The sequence below is a fragment of the Equus caballus genome, chromosome 19, assembly GCF_041296265.1.
Source record: "Equus caballus isolate H_3958 breed thoroughbred chromosome 19, TB-T2T, whole genome shotgun sequence".
In the NCBI taxonomy this organism is placed as follows: domain Eukaryota; kingdom Metazoa; phylum Chordata; class Mammalia; order Perissodactyla; family Equidae; genus Equus; species Equus caballus.
Genome location: NC_091702.1, coordinates 58,187,712 through 58,206,964, shown reverse-complemented (window position 1 = coordinate 58,206,964; position 19,253 = coordinate 58,187,712). Strand labels below are relative to the sequence as shown.

At 38.0% G+C, this 19,253-nt stretch overlaps 1 protein-coding gene across 1 annotated transcript in view; it reads right to left on the bottom strand.

Moving 5' to 3' along the window:
- MORC1 (MORC family CW-type zinc finger 1) overlaps window positions 1-19,253 on the bottom strand; it is a 168,046-nt gene that overhangs the window by 43,943 nt on the left and 104,850 nt on the right. The window lies entirely within an intron of this gene.

Below are 19,253 nucleotides of genomic sequence, written 5' to 3'. Positions count from 1 at the left end.
ATACACTGCAACAATGCTCTGATTAGCGGGGACTGGACAGTATAAGAGAATCTAACTGTTTGTTGAAGGATTACAGATCGACTGTCCTATGAGTAATTACAGGGTGCCACTGTGTCAAGTGATGTCCCCACAGCCCTTGTCCCCCATCTCTGGAGACCTCTGTTCTCACTTGCAGGTCCCAGCATCTGGAATGAATCCTGACCCTCATCAACAGCTCTGCCTAGTTCAGAGCCCTGGGCCTGAGCCTCAAGGGACTTTTGAGGGAAGACTGGCCTTAACCGTGTCCCTAATAACTGGATGCTGCTTTATCCCCATCATCTAGCTGCTGTCTTGCACTCAGAGGCATAGCTAGAGAGAGAGGGAGCATCTCTTCTCCCTGAAAAAGCATCAGCTTTTAAGCTAATATTTTGATGTGATAACTATTACACTAAAATGAGGAGATGCTAATGAAATACACGGAGAGAAGATAAAGAGTAATGCAGGCCCTGCAGCCTGGGCCCAGATTCACTCCCCCATGGATGAGACCCTGGTTAGGGGTCTGCTTGCCCCTCCTTTTTGGTGCACCCGTTATCTTTGGCTGTGCCACCACGACATCATCATGGTGTCCATCTGTGTCCAGATTCTCTAGGACAGAAAATTCACCCTGGGCTTGTAAGTGCTCTACCCTCCAAACTGGAATCCTCACTCTGACTGAGGGTTGGATCTGCACTCCGCTGAAAAAATTTCCGGTGTGGGTGGCCTGCATAGATTTTGAAATGGTGTCTTTTCCTCTGTCCTGAGATCCAAATGCCTCCAGTGCATCTTATAAACTGCAGGTACCTTCCAGGCAACCCTTCCAAAATTGAATTCACTATTTCGCCTGTGTACCTGCACCCACCCCCTACCAGTACTTCCTAGCGCCTTCCCTCTTTTGACCAGTGACATCGCCGAGCAAGGTTCTCTCTGGCTCATCATCACTCTCAGTCCCCTCCACCTGATCCCTAATCAACTTCGTGGGCTCTTCCACTTAGATTTCTTTTAAATTCAGAACTCTGCTTTAGCCTCAAGTCACCACACTTTTTAAAGGTCGCTATCATTTCTTGACTGAATTGTTTTCTATAATCTCATTTTCCTGCTTCTAGTTCAGAGACTTCTCTCCACCTATGTCACAACCACATTCTACACAGTATTATTCCCTTCATTACAATAAGGAAGAGAAAGATAAATACCTATGATTTCACTCATATGTCGAAGATAAACACACGGATAAGGAGAATAAATTCGTGGTTACCAGAGGGGAAGGGGTCGGGGGAGGGCAACAGGGGTAAAAGGGCACATATGTACAGTGACGGATGAAAACTAGACTATTGGTGGTGAACACGATGCAGTCTATACAGAAACTGATAAATAATAACGTACACCTGAAATGACACAATATTATAAGCCAACATGACCTCAATAAAATAATTTTTAAAATAATAAAATAAAATAAGGAGAAGGAAAGGGCGGGGGAGGCATTCTCAAAATTGGATATATGTTAGAATCAACTGCTAAGCCTTTAAAAAGACCACTGATGTCCTTACACCCTAAAATTCCAATGTAACTGCGTGGGGTGGAGCTTGGCATCAGTATTTTTTAAAGCTCTCCAAGAGATTCTAACGTGCAGTCAGGATTGAGAACCACTAGCCTAGAAGATAGAGTCTCATTTCTGCACCACCCAGCCCAGGGACTGGCACATCGCAGACATTCAATTCATTTATCAAATGGAACCAAACAGCACCTAGCATGACATACAAGCAGCCTGCACATCCTTGGACCTAAACTTGCTAAATTCCTCTTCTGGGCCACTTTCCATCCCTCTCACAGCCCCTGCTGCCCTCACAGACCCCATGTCCAACCACATTTGCTAATCCCCAGGTTCACTTTCGTGTCCCCATGCCTTTGTAGAACCCATTTTCTTTGCCTGCAATGGTCTTTCCAACTTCTCCATTTGTCAAATTTGACTCATCCTTCAAGTCTCGGTTCAAATATGATCCACTCTGAGTGCCTCTCCCAATTCCTCAAGGGAGAATTGATTGCTTTATCTTCTATGGCCTCACGGCATTATTTCTCTTTAGATGCTATATAGGTAATATATTCACATGGAACAACATGCATCTTAGAAAGTATATTTTTAAGAAGTGTCCTTACTACTCCATTCTCCATTTGTCCAGCTTATACTCCACAAACAAGTAACCTCTGATGTTACTTTTTGTTTATCTTCCCAGAGATTTGTTTATACATAGTATACAAGCATATATAAAAACATTTTCCCCACTTTTTTTGAGATAGGGAAAATGGTAGTATATTATACATACAGTCTGCATCTTGCTTTTTCACTTAAGGATATATCCTAGAGATCCTTCTCTATTAGCACTTAAAAAGCTTCTTCATTCCCTTTTACAGCTGCATTGTATGTAATTTATTGTACAAAAATTTATTTAACCAGACTTGTTGATAGACATCTAGGTCTCAATATTTCACTATGCAAAATATTTTGTGATGACTTGTAAAATAGGTAATTTTGTAAATACGTAATTTCATATTTGTGTGAGTACATCTATATAATCAATTTCTAAAAGTGAAATTTCTGGGTCAAAATGTATAACACATTTGTAATTTTGATAAACGCTGTTAAACTATCTCCACCAGGCTTTGTGGTGGGCCAGCATATAGTCATTCTCATGAATATGCCAAAAGCACTTGATAAGAAATATATTCTCTATTTTGAGAGTACCGAGTTTGATTTGTATCAATTATATATAAATTATTATTATTATTGATTATTGATTGTTTAGGAATTTGTAGGCCGAGAGCAAATTAAAGTTTTCTATTACTTGAGTGATTGTCTCTTTTCCCATGTATCATTTTTAGGTTTTGCTTTATGGAACTCAACACTACATTAGCTGATGTGACAGATTTGTAATTGATACACCTTCATTGTGAACTGAAGACTTTAGCCTAATTCAATGCCTTTCCTTGCAGTGTTTAATGTTTTTTCCCTTGAATTCCAATTTGGCTGATATTAGGCGGGACACCTATTTTACTTTTGTATATTTGTTTGAAATAACATTTTCAATCTTTCTGAATTAACATTTTAGATGTGTCTTGTGTAGAGCACAGGCTTGACTTTGCTTTGTGATACAGCCTGAAGTTCCTTATCCGTTATTAAGGCATTTAAGTTGGGCCATTTATGTTTATTGATACCATGTACGTGTTTGGTATTAGTTGACATTTTGTTTTTATAATTTCTCTTCAGTTTTTAATGATACAGTCAATTTTCTTCTCTTTGTTTTATGTGCGTACTACTTCTGATACTGTTTTGTTTTGTTTTGTTTTTGGTGAGAAAGACTGGCTCTGAGCTGACATCTGTGCCAATCTTCCTCTATTTTGTATGTGGGATGTCACCACAGCATGGCTTGAGAAGTGGTGTGTAAGTCCATGCCCGGAATTCGAACCTGCGAACCCCAGGCCACTGAAGCAGAGCACGTGAACTTAACCACTATACCACCTATTACGTATTTTTTTCCTAGTGATTACTATTATAATGATAACTTTATATAATACTCTTATTCTTAGTTCTTTCTATCCTCAGACAATATCTATAAGTTTCCTACGCTGAATGGTGACAAAATTTATTTTCTCTTCCCTCTTTTCTTTCACTGCCTGATATTTATCGATATTCTCTTTCTCAGTGTTTACACTAGTACCAAAAAGCATGTTTAAATTGCTTAAACGATACTTCTTGATCTCCTACTACAAATGAGGCAAGCAAATTACCTTTCACCTTCTTTCATTCTTGACCTCTTTTTTTTTGTTAGTTGAATTATTTCTACATTTCCAGAGCATTTATATTCAGTTTGGTACCTAATGTCACATACATTTTAGTCTTAGTTCTATAGTTAAATACAGCCAATGCTTATTTCCAGTTCTTTGCTGTAGAATTTTCAGATATCCCTTGCCGGTTGAAGTTTGATCTCCAGTTGTTTCTTCAAAAAAGGATCATGAGAACAATATTTCCTGAGTTTTTTGCTATTTTCAAAACTCTTTAAGTTTTACATTTGAAGAATGGTATGGTGAATGTAAAATTCTTGGTTTACATATTCTTTCCTTGAGGATCTCATGTTCTTACTTCATTATTCCCTGGAGCTGAGTTTTTGTAGAGAATTTGAAGCCAATCTGAATTTTTTTGTCCCTATAAATGATTTGATCTTTATGCCTATTCTTTTTCTCTACAGTTGAATAATTTTACTGGGATATGTCTTACTGCTGACTATTCTGGGACAGTTTTCCCTTCCATGCTGCATACTGTTTCAAATACGTAGCTTCAAGTTCTATTTTTTTGTGAAAAGTTTTCCTGATTTATATCTTTAAAAATGTGTTTTTTGGGGGGCTGGTCCCGTGGCCAAGTGGTTAAGTTCGTGCGCTCCGCTGCAGGCGGCCCAGTGTTTTGTTGGTTCGAATCCTGGGCACGGACATGGCACTGCTCATCAAACCACGCTGAGGCAGCATCCCACATGCCACAACGAGAAGGACCCAAAACGAAGAATATACAACTATGTACCGGGGGCCTTTGGGGAGAAAAAGGGAAAAATAAAATCTTTAAAAAAAAATGTGTTTTTACTTATCCTTAGTTTTTCTTTGGGTATTCCAATAATGCAAATATTGAATCTCCTTTTTCTACTTCTACTATCATTTTCTTCGTAATTATAAGCAATTCCTTCCTAATTCTATTTGTTTTAATTGCTTTTCCACTTTTATCCTCTATAGCAGGGGAGAGCAAACTTTTTCTGGAAAGGGTTAGATAGTAAATATTTTAGACTTTGCAGCTGACATACAGTTGCTGTTGCATGTGGTTTTTTGTCGACCATCCAAAAAAGTAAACATCACTTTTAGCTCAGGGGCCATACATGAATAGGTGGTGGGCTGAATTTGGCTCATCGGTAATAGCTTGCTGACCCCTGCTCTATATCCCCACTATGTTTACCAGAGTGATAATCTGCCCTTGTGCTCTTTCCAATTGTACAATTTCATTTATTTATTCTATTTCGTTCTTGAGTTCTACCAAATAATGTTTCATTTTCATCATTTCCTGCTGTTTCAACATCTCTTCCTGAATTCTTTGTATTTCTTTTTTGAGACGTTTCTTCATAAAAATTACTTTTTTTCACTGTTTTAAAAAATTTCTGTGTAAATGTGTATGTATAATTTCCTTCTGATGTGACGTTTTTCTTTTTCTTTTTTAAAATTTAAAGCTTTATTGAGATATAAGTGACATACAATTCACTGTACATAATTCATGTGTACAATTTGATAAAATCTGGCATATGTAAAACCCATGAATCTATCATAATAATCAAGATAATGAACACACTGATCATCTTCAAAAGTTTCCTCATGCTCCTTTGCAATTCCTCCCTAACCCTTCCGAACCCCACTCCACCCCTGAGAAACCACTGATCTGCTTTCTCTCACTTTTTTGCATTTTCTAGAATTTTATATTAAGTAGAATCATACAGTATACAACTTTTTTGTCTACTTTCTTTCAGTAGAAAGAATTTTGAGATTAATCCCTGTTGCTATGTGGATCAATAGTTCACTTCTTTTTATTGCTAAGTAGTATTCCACTGAAATGGACATACCAGAATTTGTCCTTTCACCCATTGATGGTCATCTGGGTAGCTTCCAGTTTTTGGCTATTACAAATAAAACTACTAAGAGCATACAAGTTTTCATGTAGACATATGCTTACAATCGTGTTTATTTGCTATCTGTCTATCTCTTTTAGTGAAGTATCTGTTCAAATATTTTGCTTATTTTTATATTGTGTTGTTTGTCTTCTTATTATTGAGTTTTTAAAGTTCTTTATATATTTTAGATACAAGTCTAATGTCAGATATTGCTTTGCAATATTTTCTCACAGTCTGTGGCTTGACTTTTCAATTTCTTAATTGTGTCCTTTGAAGAGCAAAAGTTTTTTAAATTTTGATGAAGTCCAATTTGCTAAATTTTGTTTTATAGTTCATGCTTTTTGTATCATATTTAAGAAATCTTTGCCGAACCCTAGGTGGTCACCGAAATTTCTTCTTATATTTTCTTCTAGAAGACTTATAGTTTTAGCTGTTACTATTAGGCCTATGATCCATTTCAAGATAATTTTTGCATATGGTTTGTGGTAAGAGTCAAGGTTTAAGAAGGGAATAAGGGTATCCAAGTGTTTTGGTATCGTTTGTTGAAAAGACTATTCTTTCTCCCATTGAAATACGTTGATCCCTTTGTTGAAAAACAACTGACCATATATGTGTGGTCTATTTCTGGACTCTATTCTGTTCCATTGCTCTATTTGTCTCTTTTTACACCAATACCACACCATCTTGATTATTGTAGGTTTATAATAAGTATTGAAATTAGGTAGTGTCAGTCCTACAACTGCTCTTTTTCTAATTTATTTCGAGTGTTCTAAATCCTTTGTATTCCATATGAATTTTAGAATAAGTTTTTAAATTTATAGCAAAAAAGCTTGCTTGAATTTTGACCGAGGTTGGGTTAAATCTATAGACGTATTGGAGAGAACTGACATCTTAACAATGTTGAGTATTCAAACTCATGAACGTAAGTTATCTCTCGATTTATTTCTTTTATTTAATTTTTTTAGCAGTGTTCTGTAGTTTTCAGTACAGGTCTTGCAAACCTTTTGTCAAATTTATCCCTAAGTATTTCATATATTTTAACGCTATTGCAAATGGTATTGTTTTTTAATTTCAACTTCCAATTGTTTGCTGATAGTATGTAGAAACAGTTTTTTTTTATATACTTAATTTATATCCTGCAACGTTGCTATAAACTCATTTCGCTAGTTTTAGTAACGTCTATATAGATTCCATCAGATTTTCTACATAGACCATCACATCTGAAAAGAAAAATTTTACCTCTTCCTTTGCAATCTGAATGCCTTTTATTCATATCTCTCTCTGGCAGTGTCTAGAACCTCCCGTAAAATGCTGAATTGGAGTGGTGAGAGCAAATCTCCTTGTCTAATTCCTAATCTTAGGGGAAGTCTTTCACTAATAAGTACAATTTTAGCAGTAAGTTTTTTGTAGATGCCCTTTATCACACTGAGGGAGTTCCCATCTGTTCCTCAGTTGCTGACAGTTTTTATCAGAAATTGATGCAGTTGCTTCTTTTTTTAACCAGATTTTTTCCCCTTTTTCTTATAGTGTCTTACTTATACCGTGTCTTATTCATATTTTACTACAATGTTTTTCCTTTTTTTTGCATGATATCTTATCTAGCTGCTACACTAGCTCACTTCTTAAACATCTCATTTTGAGAGTTAGGCTTTCCAGGCCTAGCTCTTTGCCAGAGGAAGGGTAGATGGAGGATAAGATTCCAGGCAGGTTTTTCTTTTTTTCTACAAGCAAAACCTCTTTTCTTCTCATCTTTACAAAAAACACTGCTTCTGCAAAGACAGCTTTTTTGGGTACTTTCATGTGCATTCCACATCTTCTACTTCTGTGAACCCAGGCAGGTCCAGTATGGTTCCTGTTGCCTCCTGGCTACTGCAGACAATGGCTCAGTCTCTCCATCTCCAGATGTACCCTTCTTCAGTAAGCGTACTCGTATTAATTCTTTAGATGTGCTATTGCTCCTTCTTCCAGTTCCTTTCTCTTCCTCCTGTGGAGTTCCCGCACTATCTTGACAGGTCTGAGCAGCCCTGAGCGATATTTTGGCATATGTCTCCTAGCGTGACTGAAATTTGAGTTTACATTTTTGTTTTCTCTTTTTCTTATTGATCTTAGACGGCTTCCAGAAACAGAATGGGAAGACGCTAAGTCTACATAGCCATATTTACACCAGAAGTCTCCTACAACACTTTCACCTACCTTCATCATGGCATGTATCACACTGTCTTAGTTATCACTATGAAGTGTTAACATATGCGTCTATCTCAATAGATTGTGAACTTACAAGCTCATTTTTCATCTGTAGTACCTAGCACAATGTTTAGTACTTTATGGGTACTCAATAAACTGTCGATGATTGACAGGAGAAAAGATGCTCCCAGAGCCTACTGCTCATCTCCTCCACAGTTGAAACAATTCCATGGGTCTATTCTGCATCCATAACGTGACTACTTCTCCACTACCTTCAGATATTATCACATCTTGAGACGCTTTATATAAAATGCCCGGGTATACTCTCTTCCAGTGACTGCATCACTCTGGGATGAGTCTTGTCCCTGACATAAATGGATTGAGCCTAGCCTAGTAACGATATATGATATAGTTAAATCATTTGGGTTTGCATCATTTTTGGTGCTAAAGATAATTAATTTTTGCTATATAGTTTTATTGTAATGAGTTTCGAACTGAACTACTAACCACATCACTAGAGCTGTGGGAGTAAATAAAAATTTTCATAAATTCTATATACGTTCCTCTTTGATTAATCCCAGAGTTGGGTTTCTACAAAAGAACTTCGGGCATCATAGAAAAACACAGCAAAATGTCTACACTACATTTTAAATAGAAAAACATCAATAATGATGGTCAAATAAAACAGAAGCCAATACCAGACGCTGAAATGACCTCCAGTAATAAGGCCTCCACATGAAGGCAAAATTCACTCATCCAGTCAGCACGCAGCAGTGAATGGGATAGAAGCATTCGAAGACAGCTGCATGAACACTTGTCGCCCTTAATTCTACAACCAGGAAGTTTTCCTACAGTCAGTGAATAGTTTCACTATATTTACATAAAGGTACACCAAATCCTTAAGAATACTGGGTCCCATTCTCCTACCCATCTGAGTCCTGTTCATCTTTTTCCTTAATTTCATCACATACTTTCCTTCATCTTGTAACTCCAGGGTTTGCTCACGTTAAGTCAATTTACGCCGGTCTTTCCATCTCTTAAAAATTATCCAGCTCTGAAACCCTTTTACTTCCTTATGATTTACAGTTCTTCTAATTCTCACAGGATTGTTATCAATGCTCTACATAGCCACTGAAACTTTTATTCCCTCAGTTCCTCTCTTTCCTCTCAATTTATCATACCCCTAGTCACTGTCAGCGGACGTCCTTGACTATTCTTTAGAGAAAACAAAATTAGGTTATTAGGTGTGTGTGAACACCCTGAACTTCTCTGCCAAAACCTCAGAGGAAAAAACGTCCCTCCTCTTACCCTAACTTAAACTCTCTACCTGGGTCTTAGTAATCCTTCCTTCTTGTCTTTGCCAGAATCTTTCTACATCAATTAGGCCTCACCTCTACTGTGAAGTTTCTTCAAGTTCACTGGCTCCTTTCTCTTAGTCCAGAAATGTTGTCAAGTCTCTCTCAACCACAAATTTACCTCAACTTTACCTAACTCTCTACCTACAACCCTATCTTTCTCTGCCCCTTTAGAACAATATTTCCTAAAGTAGCTTATTACTCATGGTTCTCACTTCTTTACTTTTCATTGACTCCTCAACCCACCTGGCTTCCTCTCTGAAACTTATCTTGCTGATGTGAGCAATGGCCTTAAGTTATAAAAACCAATGGATCAAGACAATCAAAAGACAAGCCACAGAGAGGGAAAAATATTTGCAAAAGAAACATCAGATAAAGGCCTGTTATCCAAAACATACAAAGAACTCTGAAAACTCAACAATAAGAAAACAAACAATCTGATTAAAAAATAGGCCAAAGACCTTAACAGAAACCTCACCAAAGAAGATATACAGATGGCAAATAAGCATATTAAAATATGCTCCACATCATATGTCATTAGGGAAATGTACATGAAACAAAAATAAGATACCACTACACTTCTACTAGAATGGCCAAAATCCAGGACACTGACAACACCGAATGCCAGCAAGGATATGGAGCAACAGGCACTCTCATTCATTGCTGGTGGGAATGCAAAATGGTACAGCCATTTTGGAAGACAGTTTGGTAGTTTCTTCCGAAGCTAAACATACTCTCATTATATGATCCAGCAATACCATTCCTTGGTATTTACTCAAAAGAGTTGAAAATGTATGTCCACACAAAAACCTGCACATGAATGCTTACAGCAGCTTTATTCATAATTGCCTGGACTTGAAAGTAACCAAAACATCCTTTAGTAGGTGAATGGATAAACTGTGGTACATCCAGACAATGGAATATTATTCAGCAATAGAAATAAATGAGCTATCAAGCTATGAAAAGGCATGGGAGAACCTTAAATGCATACTACTAAGTGAAAGAAGCTAATCTAAAAGTCTATATACTGTATGACTGCAGCTATGTGACTTTCTGGAAAAGGTGAAACTATGGAAACAGTGAAAAGAGCACTGGTGGCCAGAGGTTGAGAGGGGAGGTGTGAAGAGATAGCACACACAGGAAGGCTTTTCAGGGCAGTGAAAATACTCTGTATGATACCATAATGATGGATATATGTCATTAAACATTTGTCCAAATCCATAGAAGGTACACCACCAAGAGTGAACCTTAAGGTCAATCATGGACTTTGGATGATTACAATGTGTCAATATTGGTTCATCAGTTGTTGCTACTCTAACCGGGGATGTTGACAATGGGGAAAGATATGCATGTGTGGGGGTGGGGGGTATATGAGAAATCTCTGCATCTTCTTCTCATTGTTGTAAACTTAAAACTACTTGAAAAAAAAAAAAGTCTTTAAAAAAACAACAAAAAACCATAGACTTAGTGCAATGTCCAGATCATAATAAATGCAGAGGTAATACTGGCATACTTAATAATCCATCAGAATTGAAGGGAAAAGACCAAAGCAAAACACTAAAATATAAGATTAGAAGAGAGTTTTTCTAAAGCATTAAGACAAAAATCAGGATATTTCAGTTTTATCTGTTGAAACATCTGCAGAAACAGAGATACACACATAATTAGTGAGCTAAAATGAACTGGTACATGTTAGGTGTACTAAATGAAGTTGCCCTTAGTGAAAAATGCTACTAGTTCCTCCAAAGTTTCCCCTCTTAAATTAATTAGATATTTCTACCAATAGATACATTTCTACTAATAGATAGATGGAAATTTTCTGCATTGGTTATGGAGTTGGCCTGCAATTTTTAAAATATATTTAAAAAAACCATTTATATGCTTTTTTATTTGAGGAAACATGTTTACATCTTTGCACTTTCTGTAAAACAGAAATGTATATAACACGGTCAATCTGCTTCAAATTCTGTCTCAGTTATTTAATGAACAGTTGTTTACTAACAATAGCATCTTTTTTTATCACCAGCATCATATTTTCAGATTTCAAAGAATCATCATCACCCCAGAAAGCTTGCTAATATCAGTATTTATTTTTATATGACACTGATAAACTCTCTCAGCAAGACTGTTACATTTCTTTACATGTTTGGAAAATCCTGAAAATTGCACACTGAATTGGCAAGAGCTGCATGAGATGAAGTATTTCTGGCAGCAGAAAATTCTGAGGGATCATTAACTCAGAAATAAAGGAAAGAATGTTTGTGATACTTAAGAACCACCTAGGGAGCTGGGCAGAAATGCCTTCTCCGAGGCTCCAGCCCCAGAGATTCTTGTTCAGTCAGGCTGCTGTAGATCCCAGGAATCTGCATGTCTATAAACTTGTGATGTTCTCATACAGATGGTCCAATCATTATAGACTCACAGCCCTGGAAAGCAGAGGATTCTCCCTTCTAATTCTGCATCAGTGCTTTATGGGACTGTAGAGAAAATATTTTTATGTTTCTGTACCACTAGGGCTTTCTGATCAAATTTTACTAAAACTTGAGACCTGGACTAGAAGAATAAATCTTGAAATTTAATTTATGACTAATTATTAGTGAAAGAGCATTGAAGAGATTTACTTCTGTAGAGGTACGTGTTTACATTTTAAGAGAGGAATGAGATCTGGGACCAGGGATACATTGCTTGGGTTGTAAAGCTGGAGAAGCTAGTCTTATCAGCTCCTAAGAGATTTATTTATATTTCAAAGGGTAAGAACAAGAACCCAGGATTCTTCCCAAAGATCCAAGAAGTGTGCGTAAGGAGGAGCGTAGGGAAGTGGCTGTCCCTCTCCCATATAAACATCCAGATTCATTTTTCTCAGCGTTCCTTGCTGGTAGTACAAACTCTGGTATATGTAGGATAATATCTGATCTGACTAATCTCATCTGTTGCCCAGAGGTACAATGTGGGACAAAAGGGAATAGGCATGATTATTTGCTATAATGAAATAATAATCTGGTCTGCTCCAGAGAACTCAGTTTGCATTCAGAATAAAATTAATAAATATAGACATTTAAAGCTTAACAGCTTATAAATGACGATGAGCAACTAATACTCATAGGCTCTAAAATTTTGTGGGTCTTTGCAAACATCTAGTTTAATCCCCTTGTTTCTACTGGGCTAGGGCGGGGTACTAGGATTAAGGCCAAGTGACAGCAGACAGGTCTGCTGCTTATAAAACAAGAGAGTGGGGACCTGAGTCAGGGATCCTGACACCAGGCAGGGCTGTTCAACACATCCCGCTGCCTCCGCCTCCTTCTTTAAAGAGCCCCTGAGCATCCCTCCTTCTGCATAGCTTTCCAAAATGACCACTGCCCTCCAAACCTGCCTAATGTAGATAGAGCTCCTCAAAAGGAAAAACTCTGATTACCATTAGTTTTCAGCCCTTAATTTCTCTATTTCTCCCAAAATGAAGAGTTATCAATCAACCTGAAAGCAGGAGAGCAGAGAGTTCAGACAGCTTCAAACTGAGAATCAATCCCATATTTTAGATGCAGCTCCATTCCTGCCTTCCTTCCGTGACCTTAGCTGGACAGGCAATATGTTCAGTAACAGAGCAAGGGGTCTGGAGCCTGCGTGTGTCAGTTGAAATCACAATCCTGTGGCTTCCTAACTCCACCCTTGGCAAGCGACTTCTCTGTGCCTCAGTTTCCTGATCTATAAACTGGGAATCATAGCAATCATAGGATTGTCCTAAGGATTAGATGAGTCACTACATTTAAAGCACCTCCAGGGAGAGGTGTCAAGATGGCGGTGTAGGTGGACTCTCAACTCACCTCCTCCCATGGACACAACAAATTTACAACTACTTTTAGAAGAATCACCTCTGAGAGAGAACTGAAAACTGGATAAAAAGAACCCCCACAACAAGGGACAGTCCTGACAGAGGTGGAAGAGGCATAAATTCCTTTCTGGAGACAAAAAAAGCCACCCTCACAAGCAGCGGCGCTTCATGGTCAGCTGGGAGCAATGCTAAGGTACACAGCCTTCCCTGGAGGAGTAGGGGATGTGAGCAGGGGAGCATTATCACTATAAGCATCCTTTGGACTCAGCACAACCAAGATGAGTCTCATAATATCTGGCTTTTGGCCACTAACATTCTGAGGGAATATCCTCAGAAAAGCTATCAGATATAAGGGGAAAAAAGTCAGCTTTTAAAGGGCCCCCACACAAATTTACCCATTTCGGAAAGCAACCTAAAATCATCAGAAAGAAAGGTACACAGTCCTTTTGTGAAAAGAGACTCACCAGGTAGGCTCTGGGTGCATGTTGGTGAGAGATGAGACCTCTTCAGGGACTGAGACATTGGTGGCAGCCATTATTGTGACCTAGTACAGGCGTGCTAGCACATAAGATGGCAGACGCCATTGGAGTTCTGCTCTTGGCCTGTTAGCCCAGCATACGCCCCACCCACTAGAGCACCAATTTAATCCAACTCAGCCAGGGCAGGTAGCCTACCCTAGGGACTGGCCTCACCCAACAGCAAGCCCTTGGGCAATCTGTGGGCCTGAATAGGCTGGGTGCCTGGATCCTCTGCAGCTAGGTGAGTGGGTCTGCCTCTGCAGGTCATGGCAAGCACAAGGAACAGATGGAGTGTGTGAGGTGTTGGTGAAGAGTGTGGGGCCTCTTCAGTGGAGTGACTGGGTCCACTTCAGGGGTTGGGCCATGTACATGGGGCAGGACTGTGTTGATGGTGTGTGTGGCCCTGTGGGCAGTGGGACTTGTCAGCTGCAGAAGACTAGTGTTTCTCAAACAGCCACATTCGGGATCAGCTCCACTTCCAAAGCCTGAAACAACTGGGTGCTCCCCTGCCTGGGGCCAGCCCCACTCAGCTGCAATCCTGAGAGCTGACAATAGCCTTGCAGACTGGAGGCCTACAGCAATTGTAAGCCCCTGACCCTAGTGACCAGCCACGATGGAGTCCTACTCACTTAATAGAAAAACTGAAACAGGAATGTGCTATCAGACTTTGCAGCTAACTGTGTTGGGACTCCCCATGCCTGATAAAGTGACTGACAGGTCCATAGCAGCCACACAAGCTGAGCATTACAACCAGCAGGGCAGGGCGATAGTCTAGCCTCCCTGGGAACCTGCACAAGAGCAACCCTGCCACAACAGAAGGACACACTTAGCCCATACAGGGGTCACTCCTGGAACATTTGGAACGGGTGACAAGAGGGAAGCACACTGTTGGGTCTCATAAGGCATGTCTTACATAAGGCCATGTCTCCAAGATCAGAAGACATAGCTGACCCACCTAATACATTAATATAAGCACAGAGAAAGAAGCAAATTGAGGAGGCAAAGAAATATGTTCCAAGCAAAGGAAGAGGACAAAATCCCCAGGAAAAGGGCTAAATTAAACAGAAATAAACAATTTATTTGACAAAGAATTCAAACAAAAAGTCATAAGGATGCTCACTGATCTTGTGAGAAGAATGGATAAACTCAGTGAGAACATCAACCAAGAACTGGAAAATCGAAAAAAGAGCCAATCAGAAATGAAGAATACAATAGTGGAAATGAAGAATTCACTAGAGGGACTCAATAGCAGAGCAGACGACACAGAAGAATGGATCAGTGAGCCGGATGAAAAACAAGAAGAATTCACCTAAGCTGAACAGATGAAAAACAAAAAGAATTAAAAAGAAAAAGAACAGTCTAAGGGATCTCTGGGACAATATCAAGAACACTAACATATTTGTATTATAGGTGTCCCAGAATGAGAAGAGAGAGAGAAAGGGGCAGAGAATCTACTTGAAGAAATAATAGCTGAAAATTTTCCTAACATAAGTAAGGAAACAGACATCCAGGTAAAAAAAAAAGAGAATGTACCAAACAATATAAACCTAAAGACGCCCATACCAAGACACAATATAATTAAAATGTCAAGAATTAAACATAAAGAGAGAATCCTAAAAGCTGCAAGAGAAAGGCAACAAGTTACATACAAAGGAAATCCCATAAGGCTATCAGCTGACTTCCCAGCAGAAACCTTTCAGGCTAGAAGGGAGTAGCATGATATATTTAAAGTGCTGAAAGGAAAAAAAACCTACAGCCAAGAATACTCTACCCAGCAAGGTTATCACTCAGAATGGAAGGAGAGAGAAAGTTTCCCAGACAAGCAAAAACTAAAGGAGTTATCACCAGGAAACCAGTTTTACAAGAAATGCTAAATAAGTGGGAAAGAGAAGACCACAAATAGGAATAAGGAAATTATTAAAAAAACAAAAAAGGCAATAAAATCACTGGTAAAGGCAAAAATACAGTAAAGGTAGCAGGTCAACCTCCATTAAAACTATCTATTTCAATGAAAAAAAGGTAACAGATACACACACACACAAAAGAGGCTAGATATGATATCAAAAACATAAAATGTGGGAGGAGGGGAGTAAAAGAGTAGGGCTTTTGGAAAGAGGTCAAACTGAGAGACCATCAACTTAATATAGATTGCTTTAAATGTAGGTTATTATATATGAACCTCATGTTAATCACAAACCAGAAACCTATAATAAATATATGAAAAATTAAGAAAAAGGAACCCAAACTTAATACTAAAGAAAGCCATCAAACCACAAGGGAAGAGAGCAAGAGAAGAAGAAAGGCACAAAGAAAAACTACTAAAACACCCAGAAAAAAAGTAACAAAATGGCAGTAAGTACATACTTATCAATAGCTACTTTAAAAATCAATAGACTAAATACTGCAATCAAAAGGCACAGGGTGGCCAATTGGATTAAAAAATAAGACCTATATATATGCTGCATACAAGAGACACTTCAGGCCTGAAGACACTCAAACTGAAGGTGAAGGGATGGAAAGATACTCCATGCAAATAGTAAAGAAAAGAAAGCTGGATTAGCAACACTTAGACAAAGTAGATTTTAAAACAAAAACTCTAACAAGAGACAAAGAAGGTCACTATATAATGATAAAGGCAGCAATCCAACAAGAGGATATACCACTTGTAAATATCTATGCACCCAACATAGGAGCACCTAAATATATAAAGCAATTATTAACAGACATAAAAGGAGAAATAGTAACAAAATAATAGTAGGGGACTTTAACACTCCACTTAAATCAATGAATAGATCATCCAAACAGAAGATCAGTAAGGAAACATTAGCATTAAATGACACAGTAGACCAGATGGACTTAGTAGATAATATACAGAACATTCCATCCAAAAGCCACAGAATAGACATTCTTTTCAAATGCACATACAACATTTTCCAGGATTGATCACGTATTAGGCCACAAAAAAGTCTCAATAAATTTAGGTAGACTGAAATAATATCAAGCATCTTTTCTGAGCACAAAGGTATGAAACCAGAAATCAATTACAAGAAGAAAATCAGAAAAGGCACAAATTTGTGGAGATTAAACAAAATGCTACTGAACAACAATTGAGTCAACGAAGAAATCAAAGGAGAAATAAGAAAATACATGGAGACAAATGAAAATGAAAATATGGCATGCCAAATTTATGGGATACAGCAGAAGCAGTTCTAAGGGGGAAGTTTACAGTAATACGAGCCTACCTCAACAAACAAGAAAAACCTCAAATAAACAATCTAACAGTGCACCTAAAGGAACCGGAAAAAGAAGAACACAAAGCCCAAAATCAGTAGAAGGAAGGAAATAATAAAGCCCAGAGCAGAAATAAATGAAATAGAGACTAAAAAAACAATAGAGGGGCCGGCCCCGTGGCCGAGTGGTTAAGTTCATGCACTCTGCTTCGGTGGCTCAGGGTTGTGCCAGTCCAGACGTTGGGCACAGACCTAGCACCACTCATCACGCCATGCTGAGGTAGCGTCCCACATGCCACAACTAGAAGGACCCACAGCTAAAACATAGAACTATGTGCTGGGAGACTTTGGGGAGAAGAAGGAAAAACAACAGAAAAAATTAAAAACAATAGAAAAAATCAATGAAACCAAGAGCTGATTCTTGGAAAAGATAAACAAAATTGACAAATCTTGAACTAGATTCACCAAGAAAAAAAGAAAGAAGGCTCAAATAAATGAAAGCAGAAATGAAAGAGGAGAAATTACAATGGACACCTCAGAAATACAACAGATTATAAGAGAATACTATGAAAAGCTATACTCCAACAAACTGGATAATCTAGAAGAAATGGATAAATTCTTAGAATCATACCACCTTCCAAAACTGAATCAAGAAGAAATAGAGAATTTAATAGAACAATCACCAGTAAGGAAATTGCAACAGTAATCAAAAACCTCCTAACAAATAAAGGTGTAGGACCAGACAACTTCCCTGGTGAATTCTACCAAACATTCAAAGAAAACTTAATACCCATCCTTCTCAAACTCTTCCAAAAAATTGAAGAGGAGGGGAAGCTTCCTAACTGATTCTATGAAGCCAATATTACCCTGACACCAAAACCACACAAAGACAACACAAAAAAAGAAAATTACAGGCCTATATCACTGATGAACATTGATGCAAAAATCCTGAACAAAATACTAGCAAATCAAATATGACAGTACATTAAAAAGTTCATACACCATGACCAAGTGGGATTTATTCCAGGGATGCAGGGATGGTTCAACATCCGCTAATCTATGAACGCGACACATCACATTAACAAAATGAAGAATAAAAATCACAAGATCAACTCAATAGATGCAGAGAAAGAATTTGACAAGATCCAGCATCCATTTATGATAAAAACTCTGAATAAACTGCTAAGAAGGAAAGAACCTCAACCTAATAAAGGCCACATATGACAAACCCAGAGCTAAGATCATTCTCAGTGGAGATAAACTGAAAGAGATCCCTCTAAGAACAGGAACCCCACTTTCACCCTTCTTATTTAACATAGTATTGGAAGTCCTAGCCAGAGAAATCCAACAAGGAAAAGAAACAAAAGGGATCCAAATTGGAAAGGAAGAAGTGAAACTGTCACTATTTGCAGATGACATGATTTTATATATAGAAAACCCTAAAGAATCCACCAAAAAACTTTCAGAAATAATAAATGAATATGGTAAAGTTGCAGGATATGAAATCAACATACAAAAATCAGTTGCGTTCCTATACACTAATAACAAGGTAACAGAAAGAGAAACTAAGAACGCAGTCTCATTTACAATTGCAAGAAAAAGAATAAAATACCCAGGAATAAACTTAACCAAAGAGGTGAAAGATCTGTACACCGAAATCTATAAAACATTGTTGAAAGAAATTGAAGAAGACACAAAGAAACGGAAAGATATTCCATGCTCTTGGATTGGAATATTTATAGTTAAAATGTTCATACTTCCTAAAGCAAACCACAGATCCAATGCAACCCCTATCAAAGTTCCAACAACATTTTTCACAGAAATAGAACAAAGAATCTTAAAATTTATATGGAACAACAAAAGACCCTGAATAGCTAAAGGAACCCCAAGAAAAAAGAACAAAGCTGGACATATCACACTCCCTGATTTCAAACTATACTACAAAGCTATAGTAATCAAAACAGCATGGTACTGGCACAAAAACAGACACACAGATCAATGGAACAGAATCGAGAGGCCAGAAATAAACGCACATTTCTATGGACAGTTAATTTTCGACAACAGAGCCAAGAACATACAAGGGAGAAAGGAAAGTCTCTTCAATAAGTGGTGTTGGGAAAACCAGACAGCCACAAGCAAAAGAACGAAAGTAGACCATTATCTTACATCATACATGAAAATTAACTCAAAATGGATTAAAGACTTGAATGTAAGACCTGAAACCATGAAACTTCTAGAAGAAAACATACGCAGTACACTCTTCGACATTGGTTTTAGCAGCACATTTTCAAGTACTGTGTCTGACTGGTCAAGGGAAACAATAGAAAAAATAAATGGGACTACATCAAACTAAAAAGCCTATGCACGGCAAAGGAAACCATCAACAAAATGAAGACAATCTAACATTTGGGAGAAGATATTTGCAAACCATA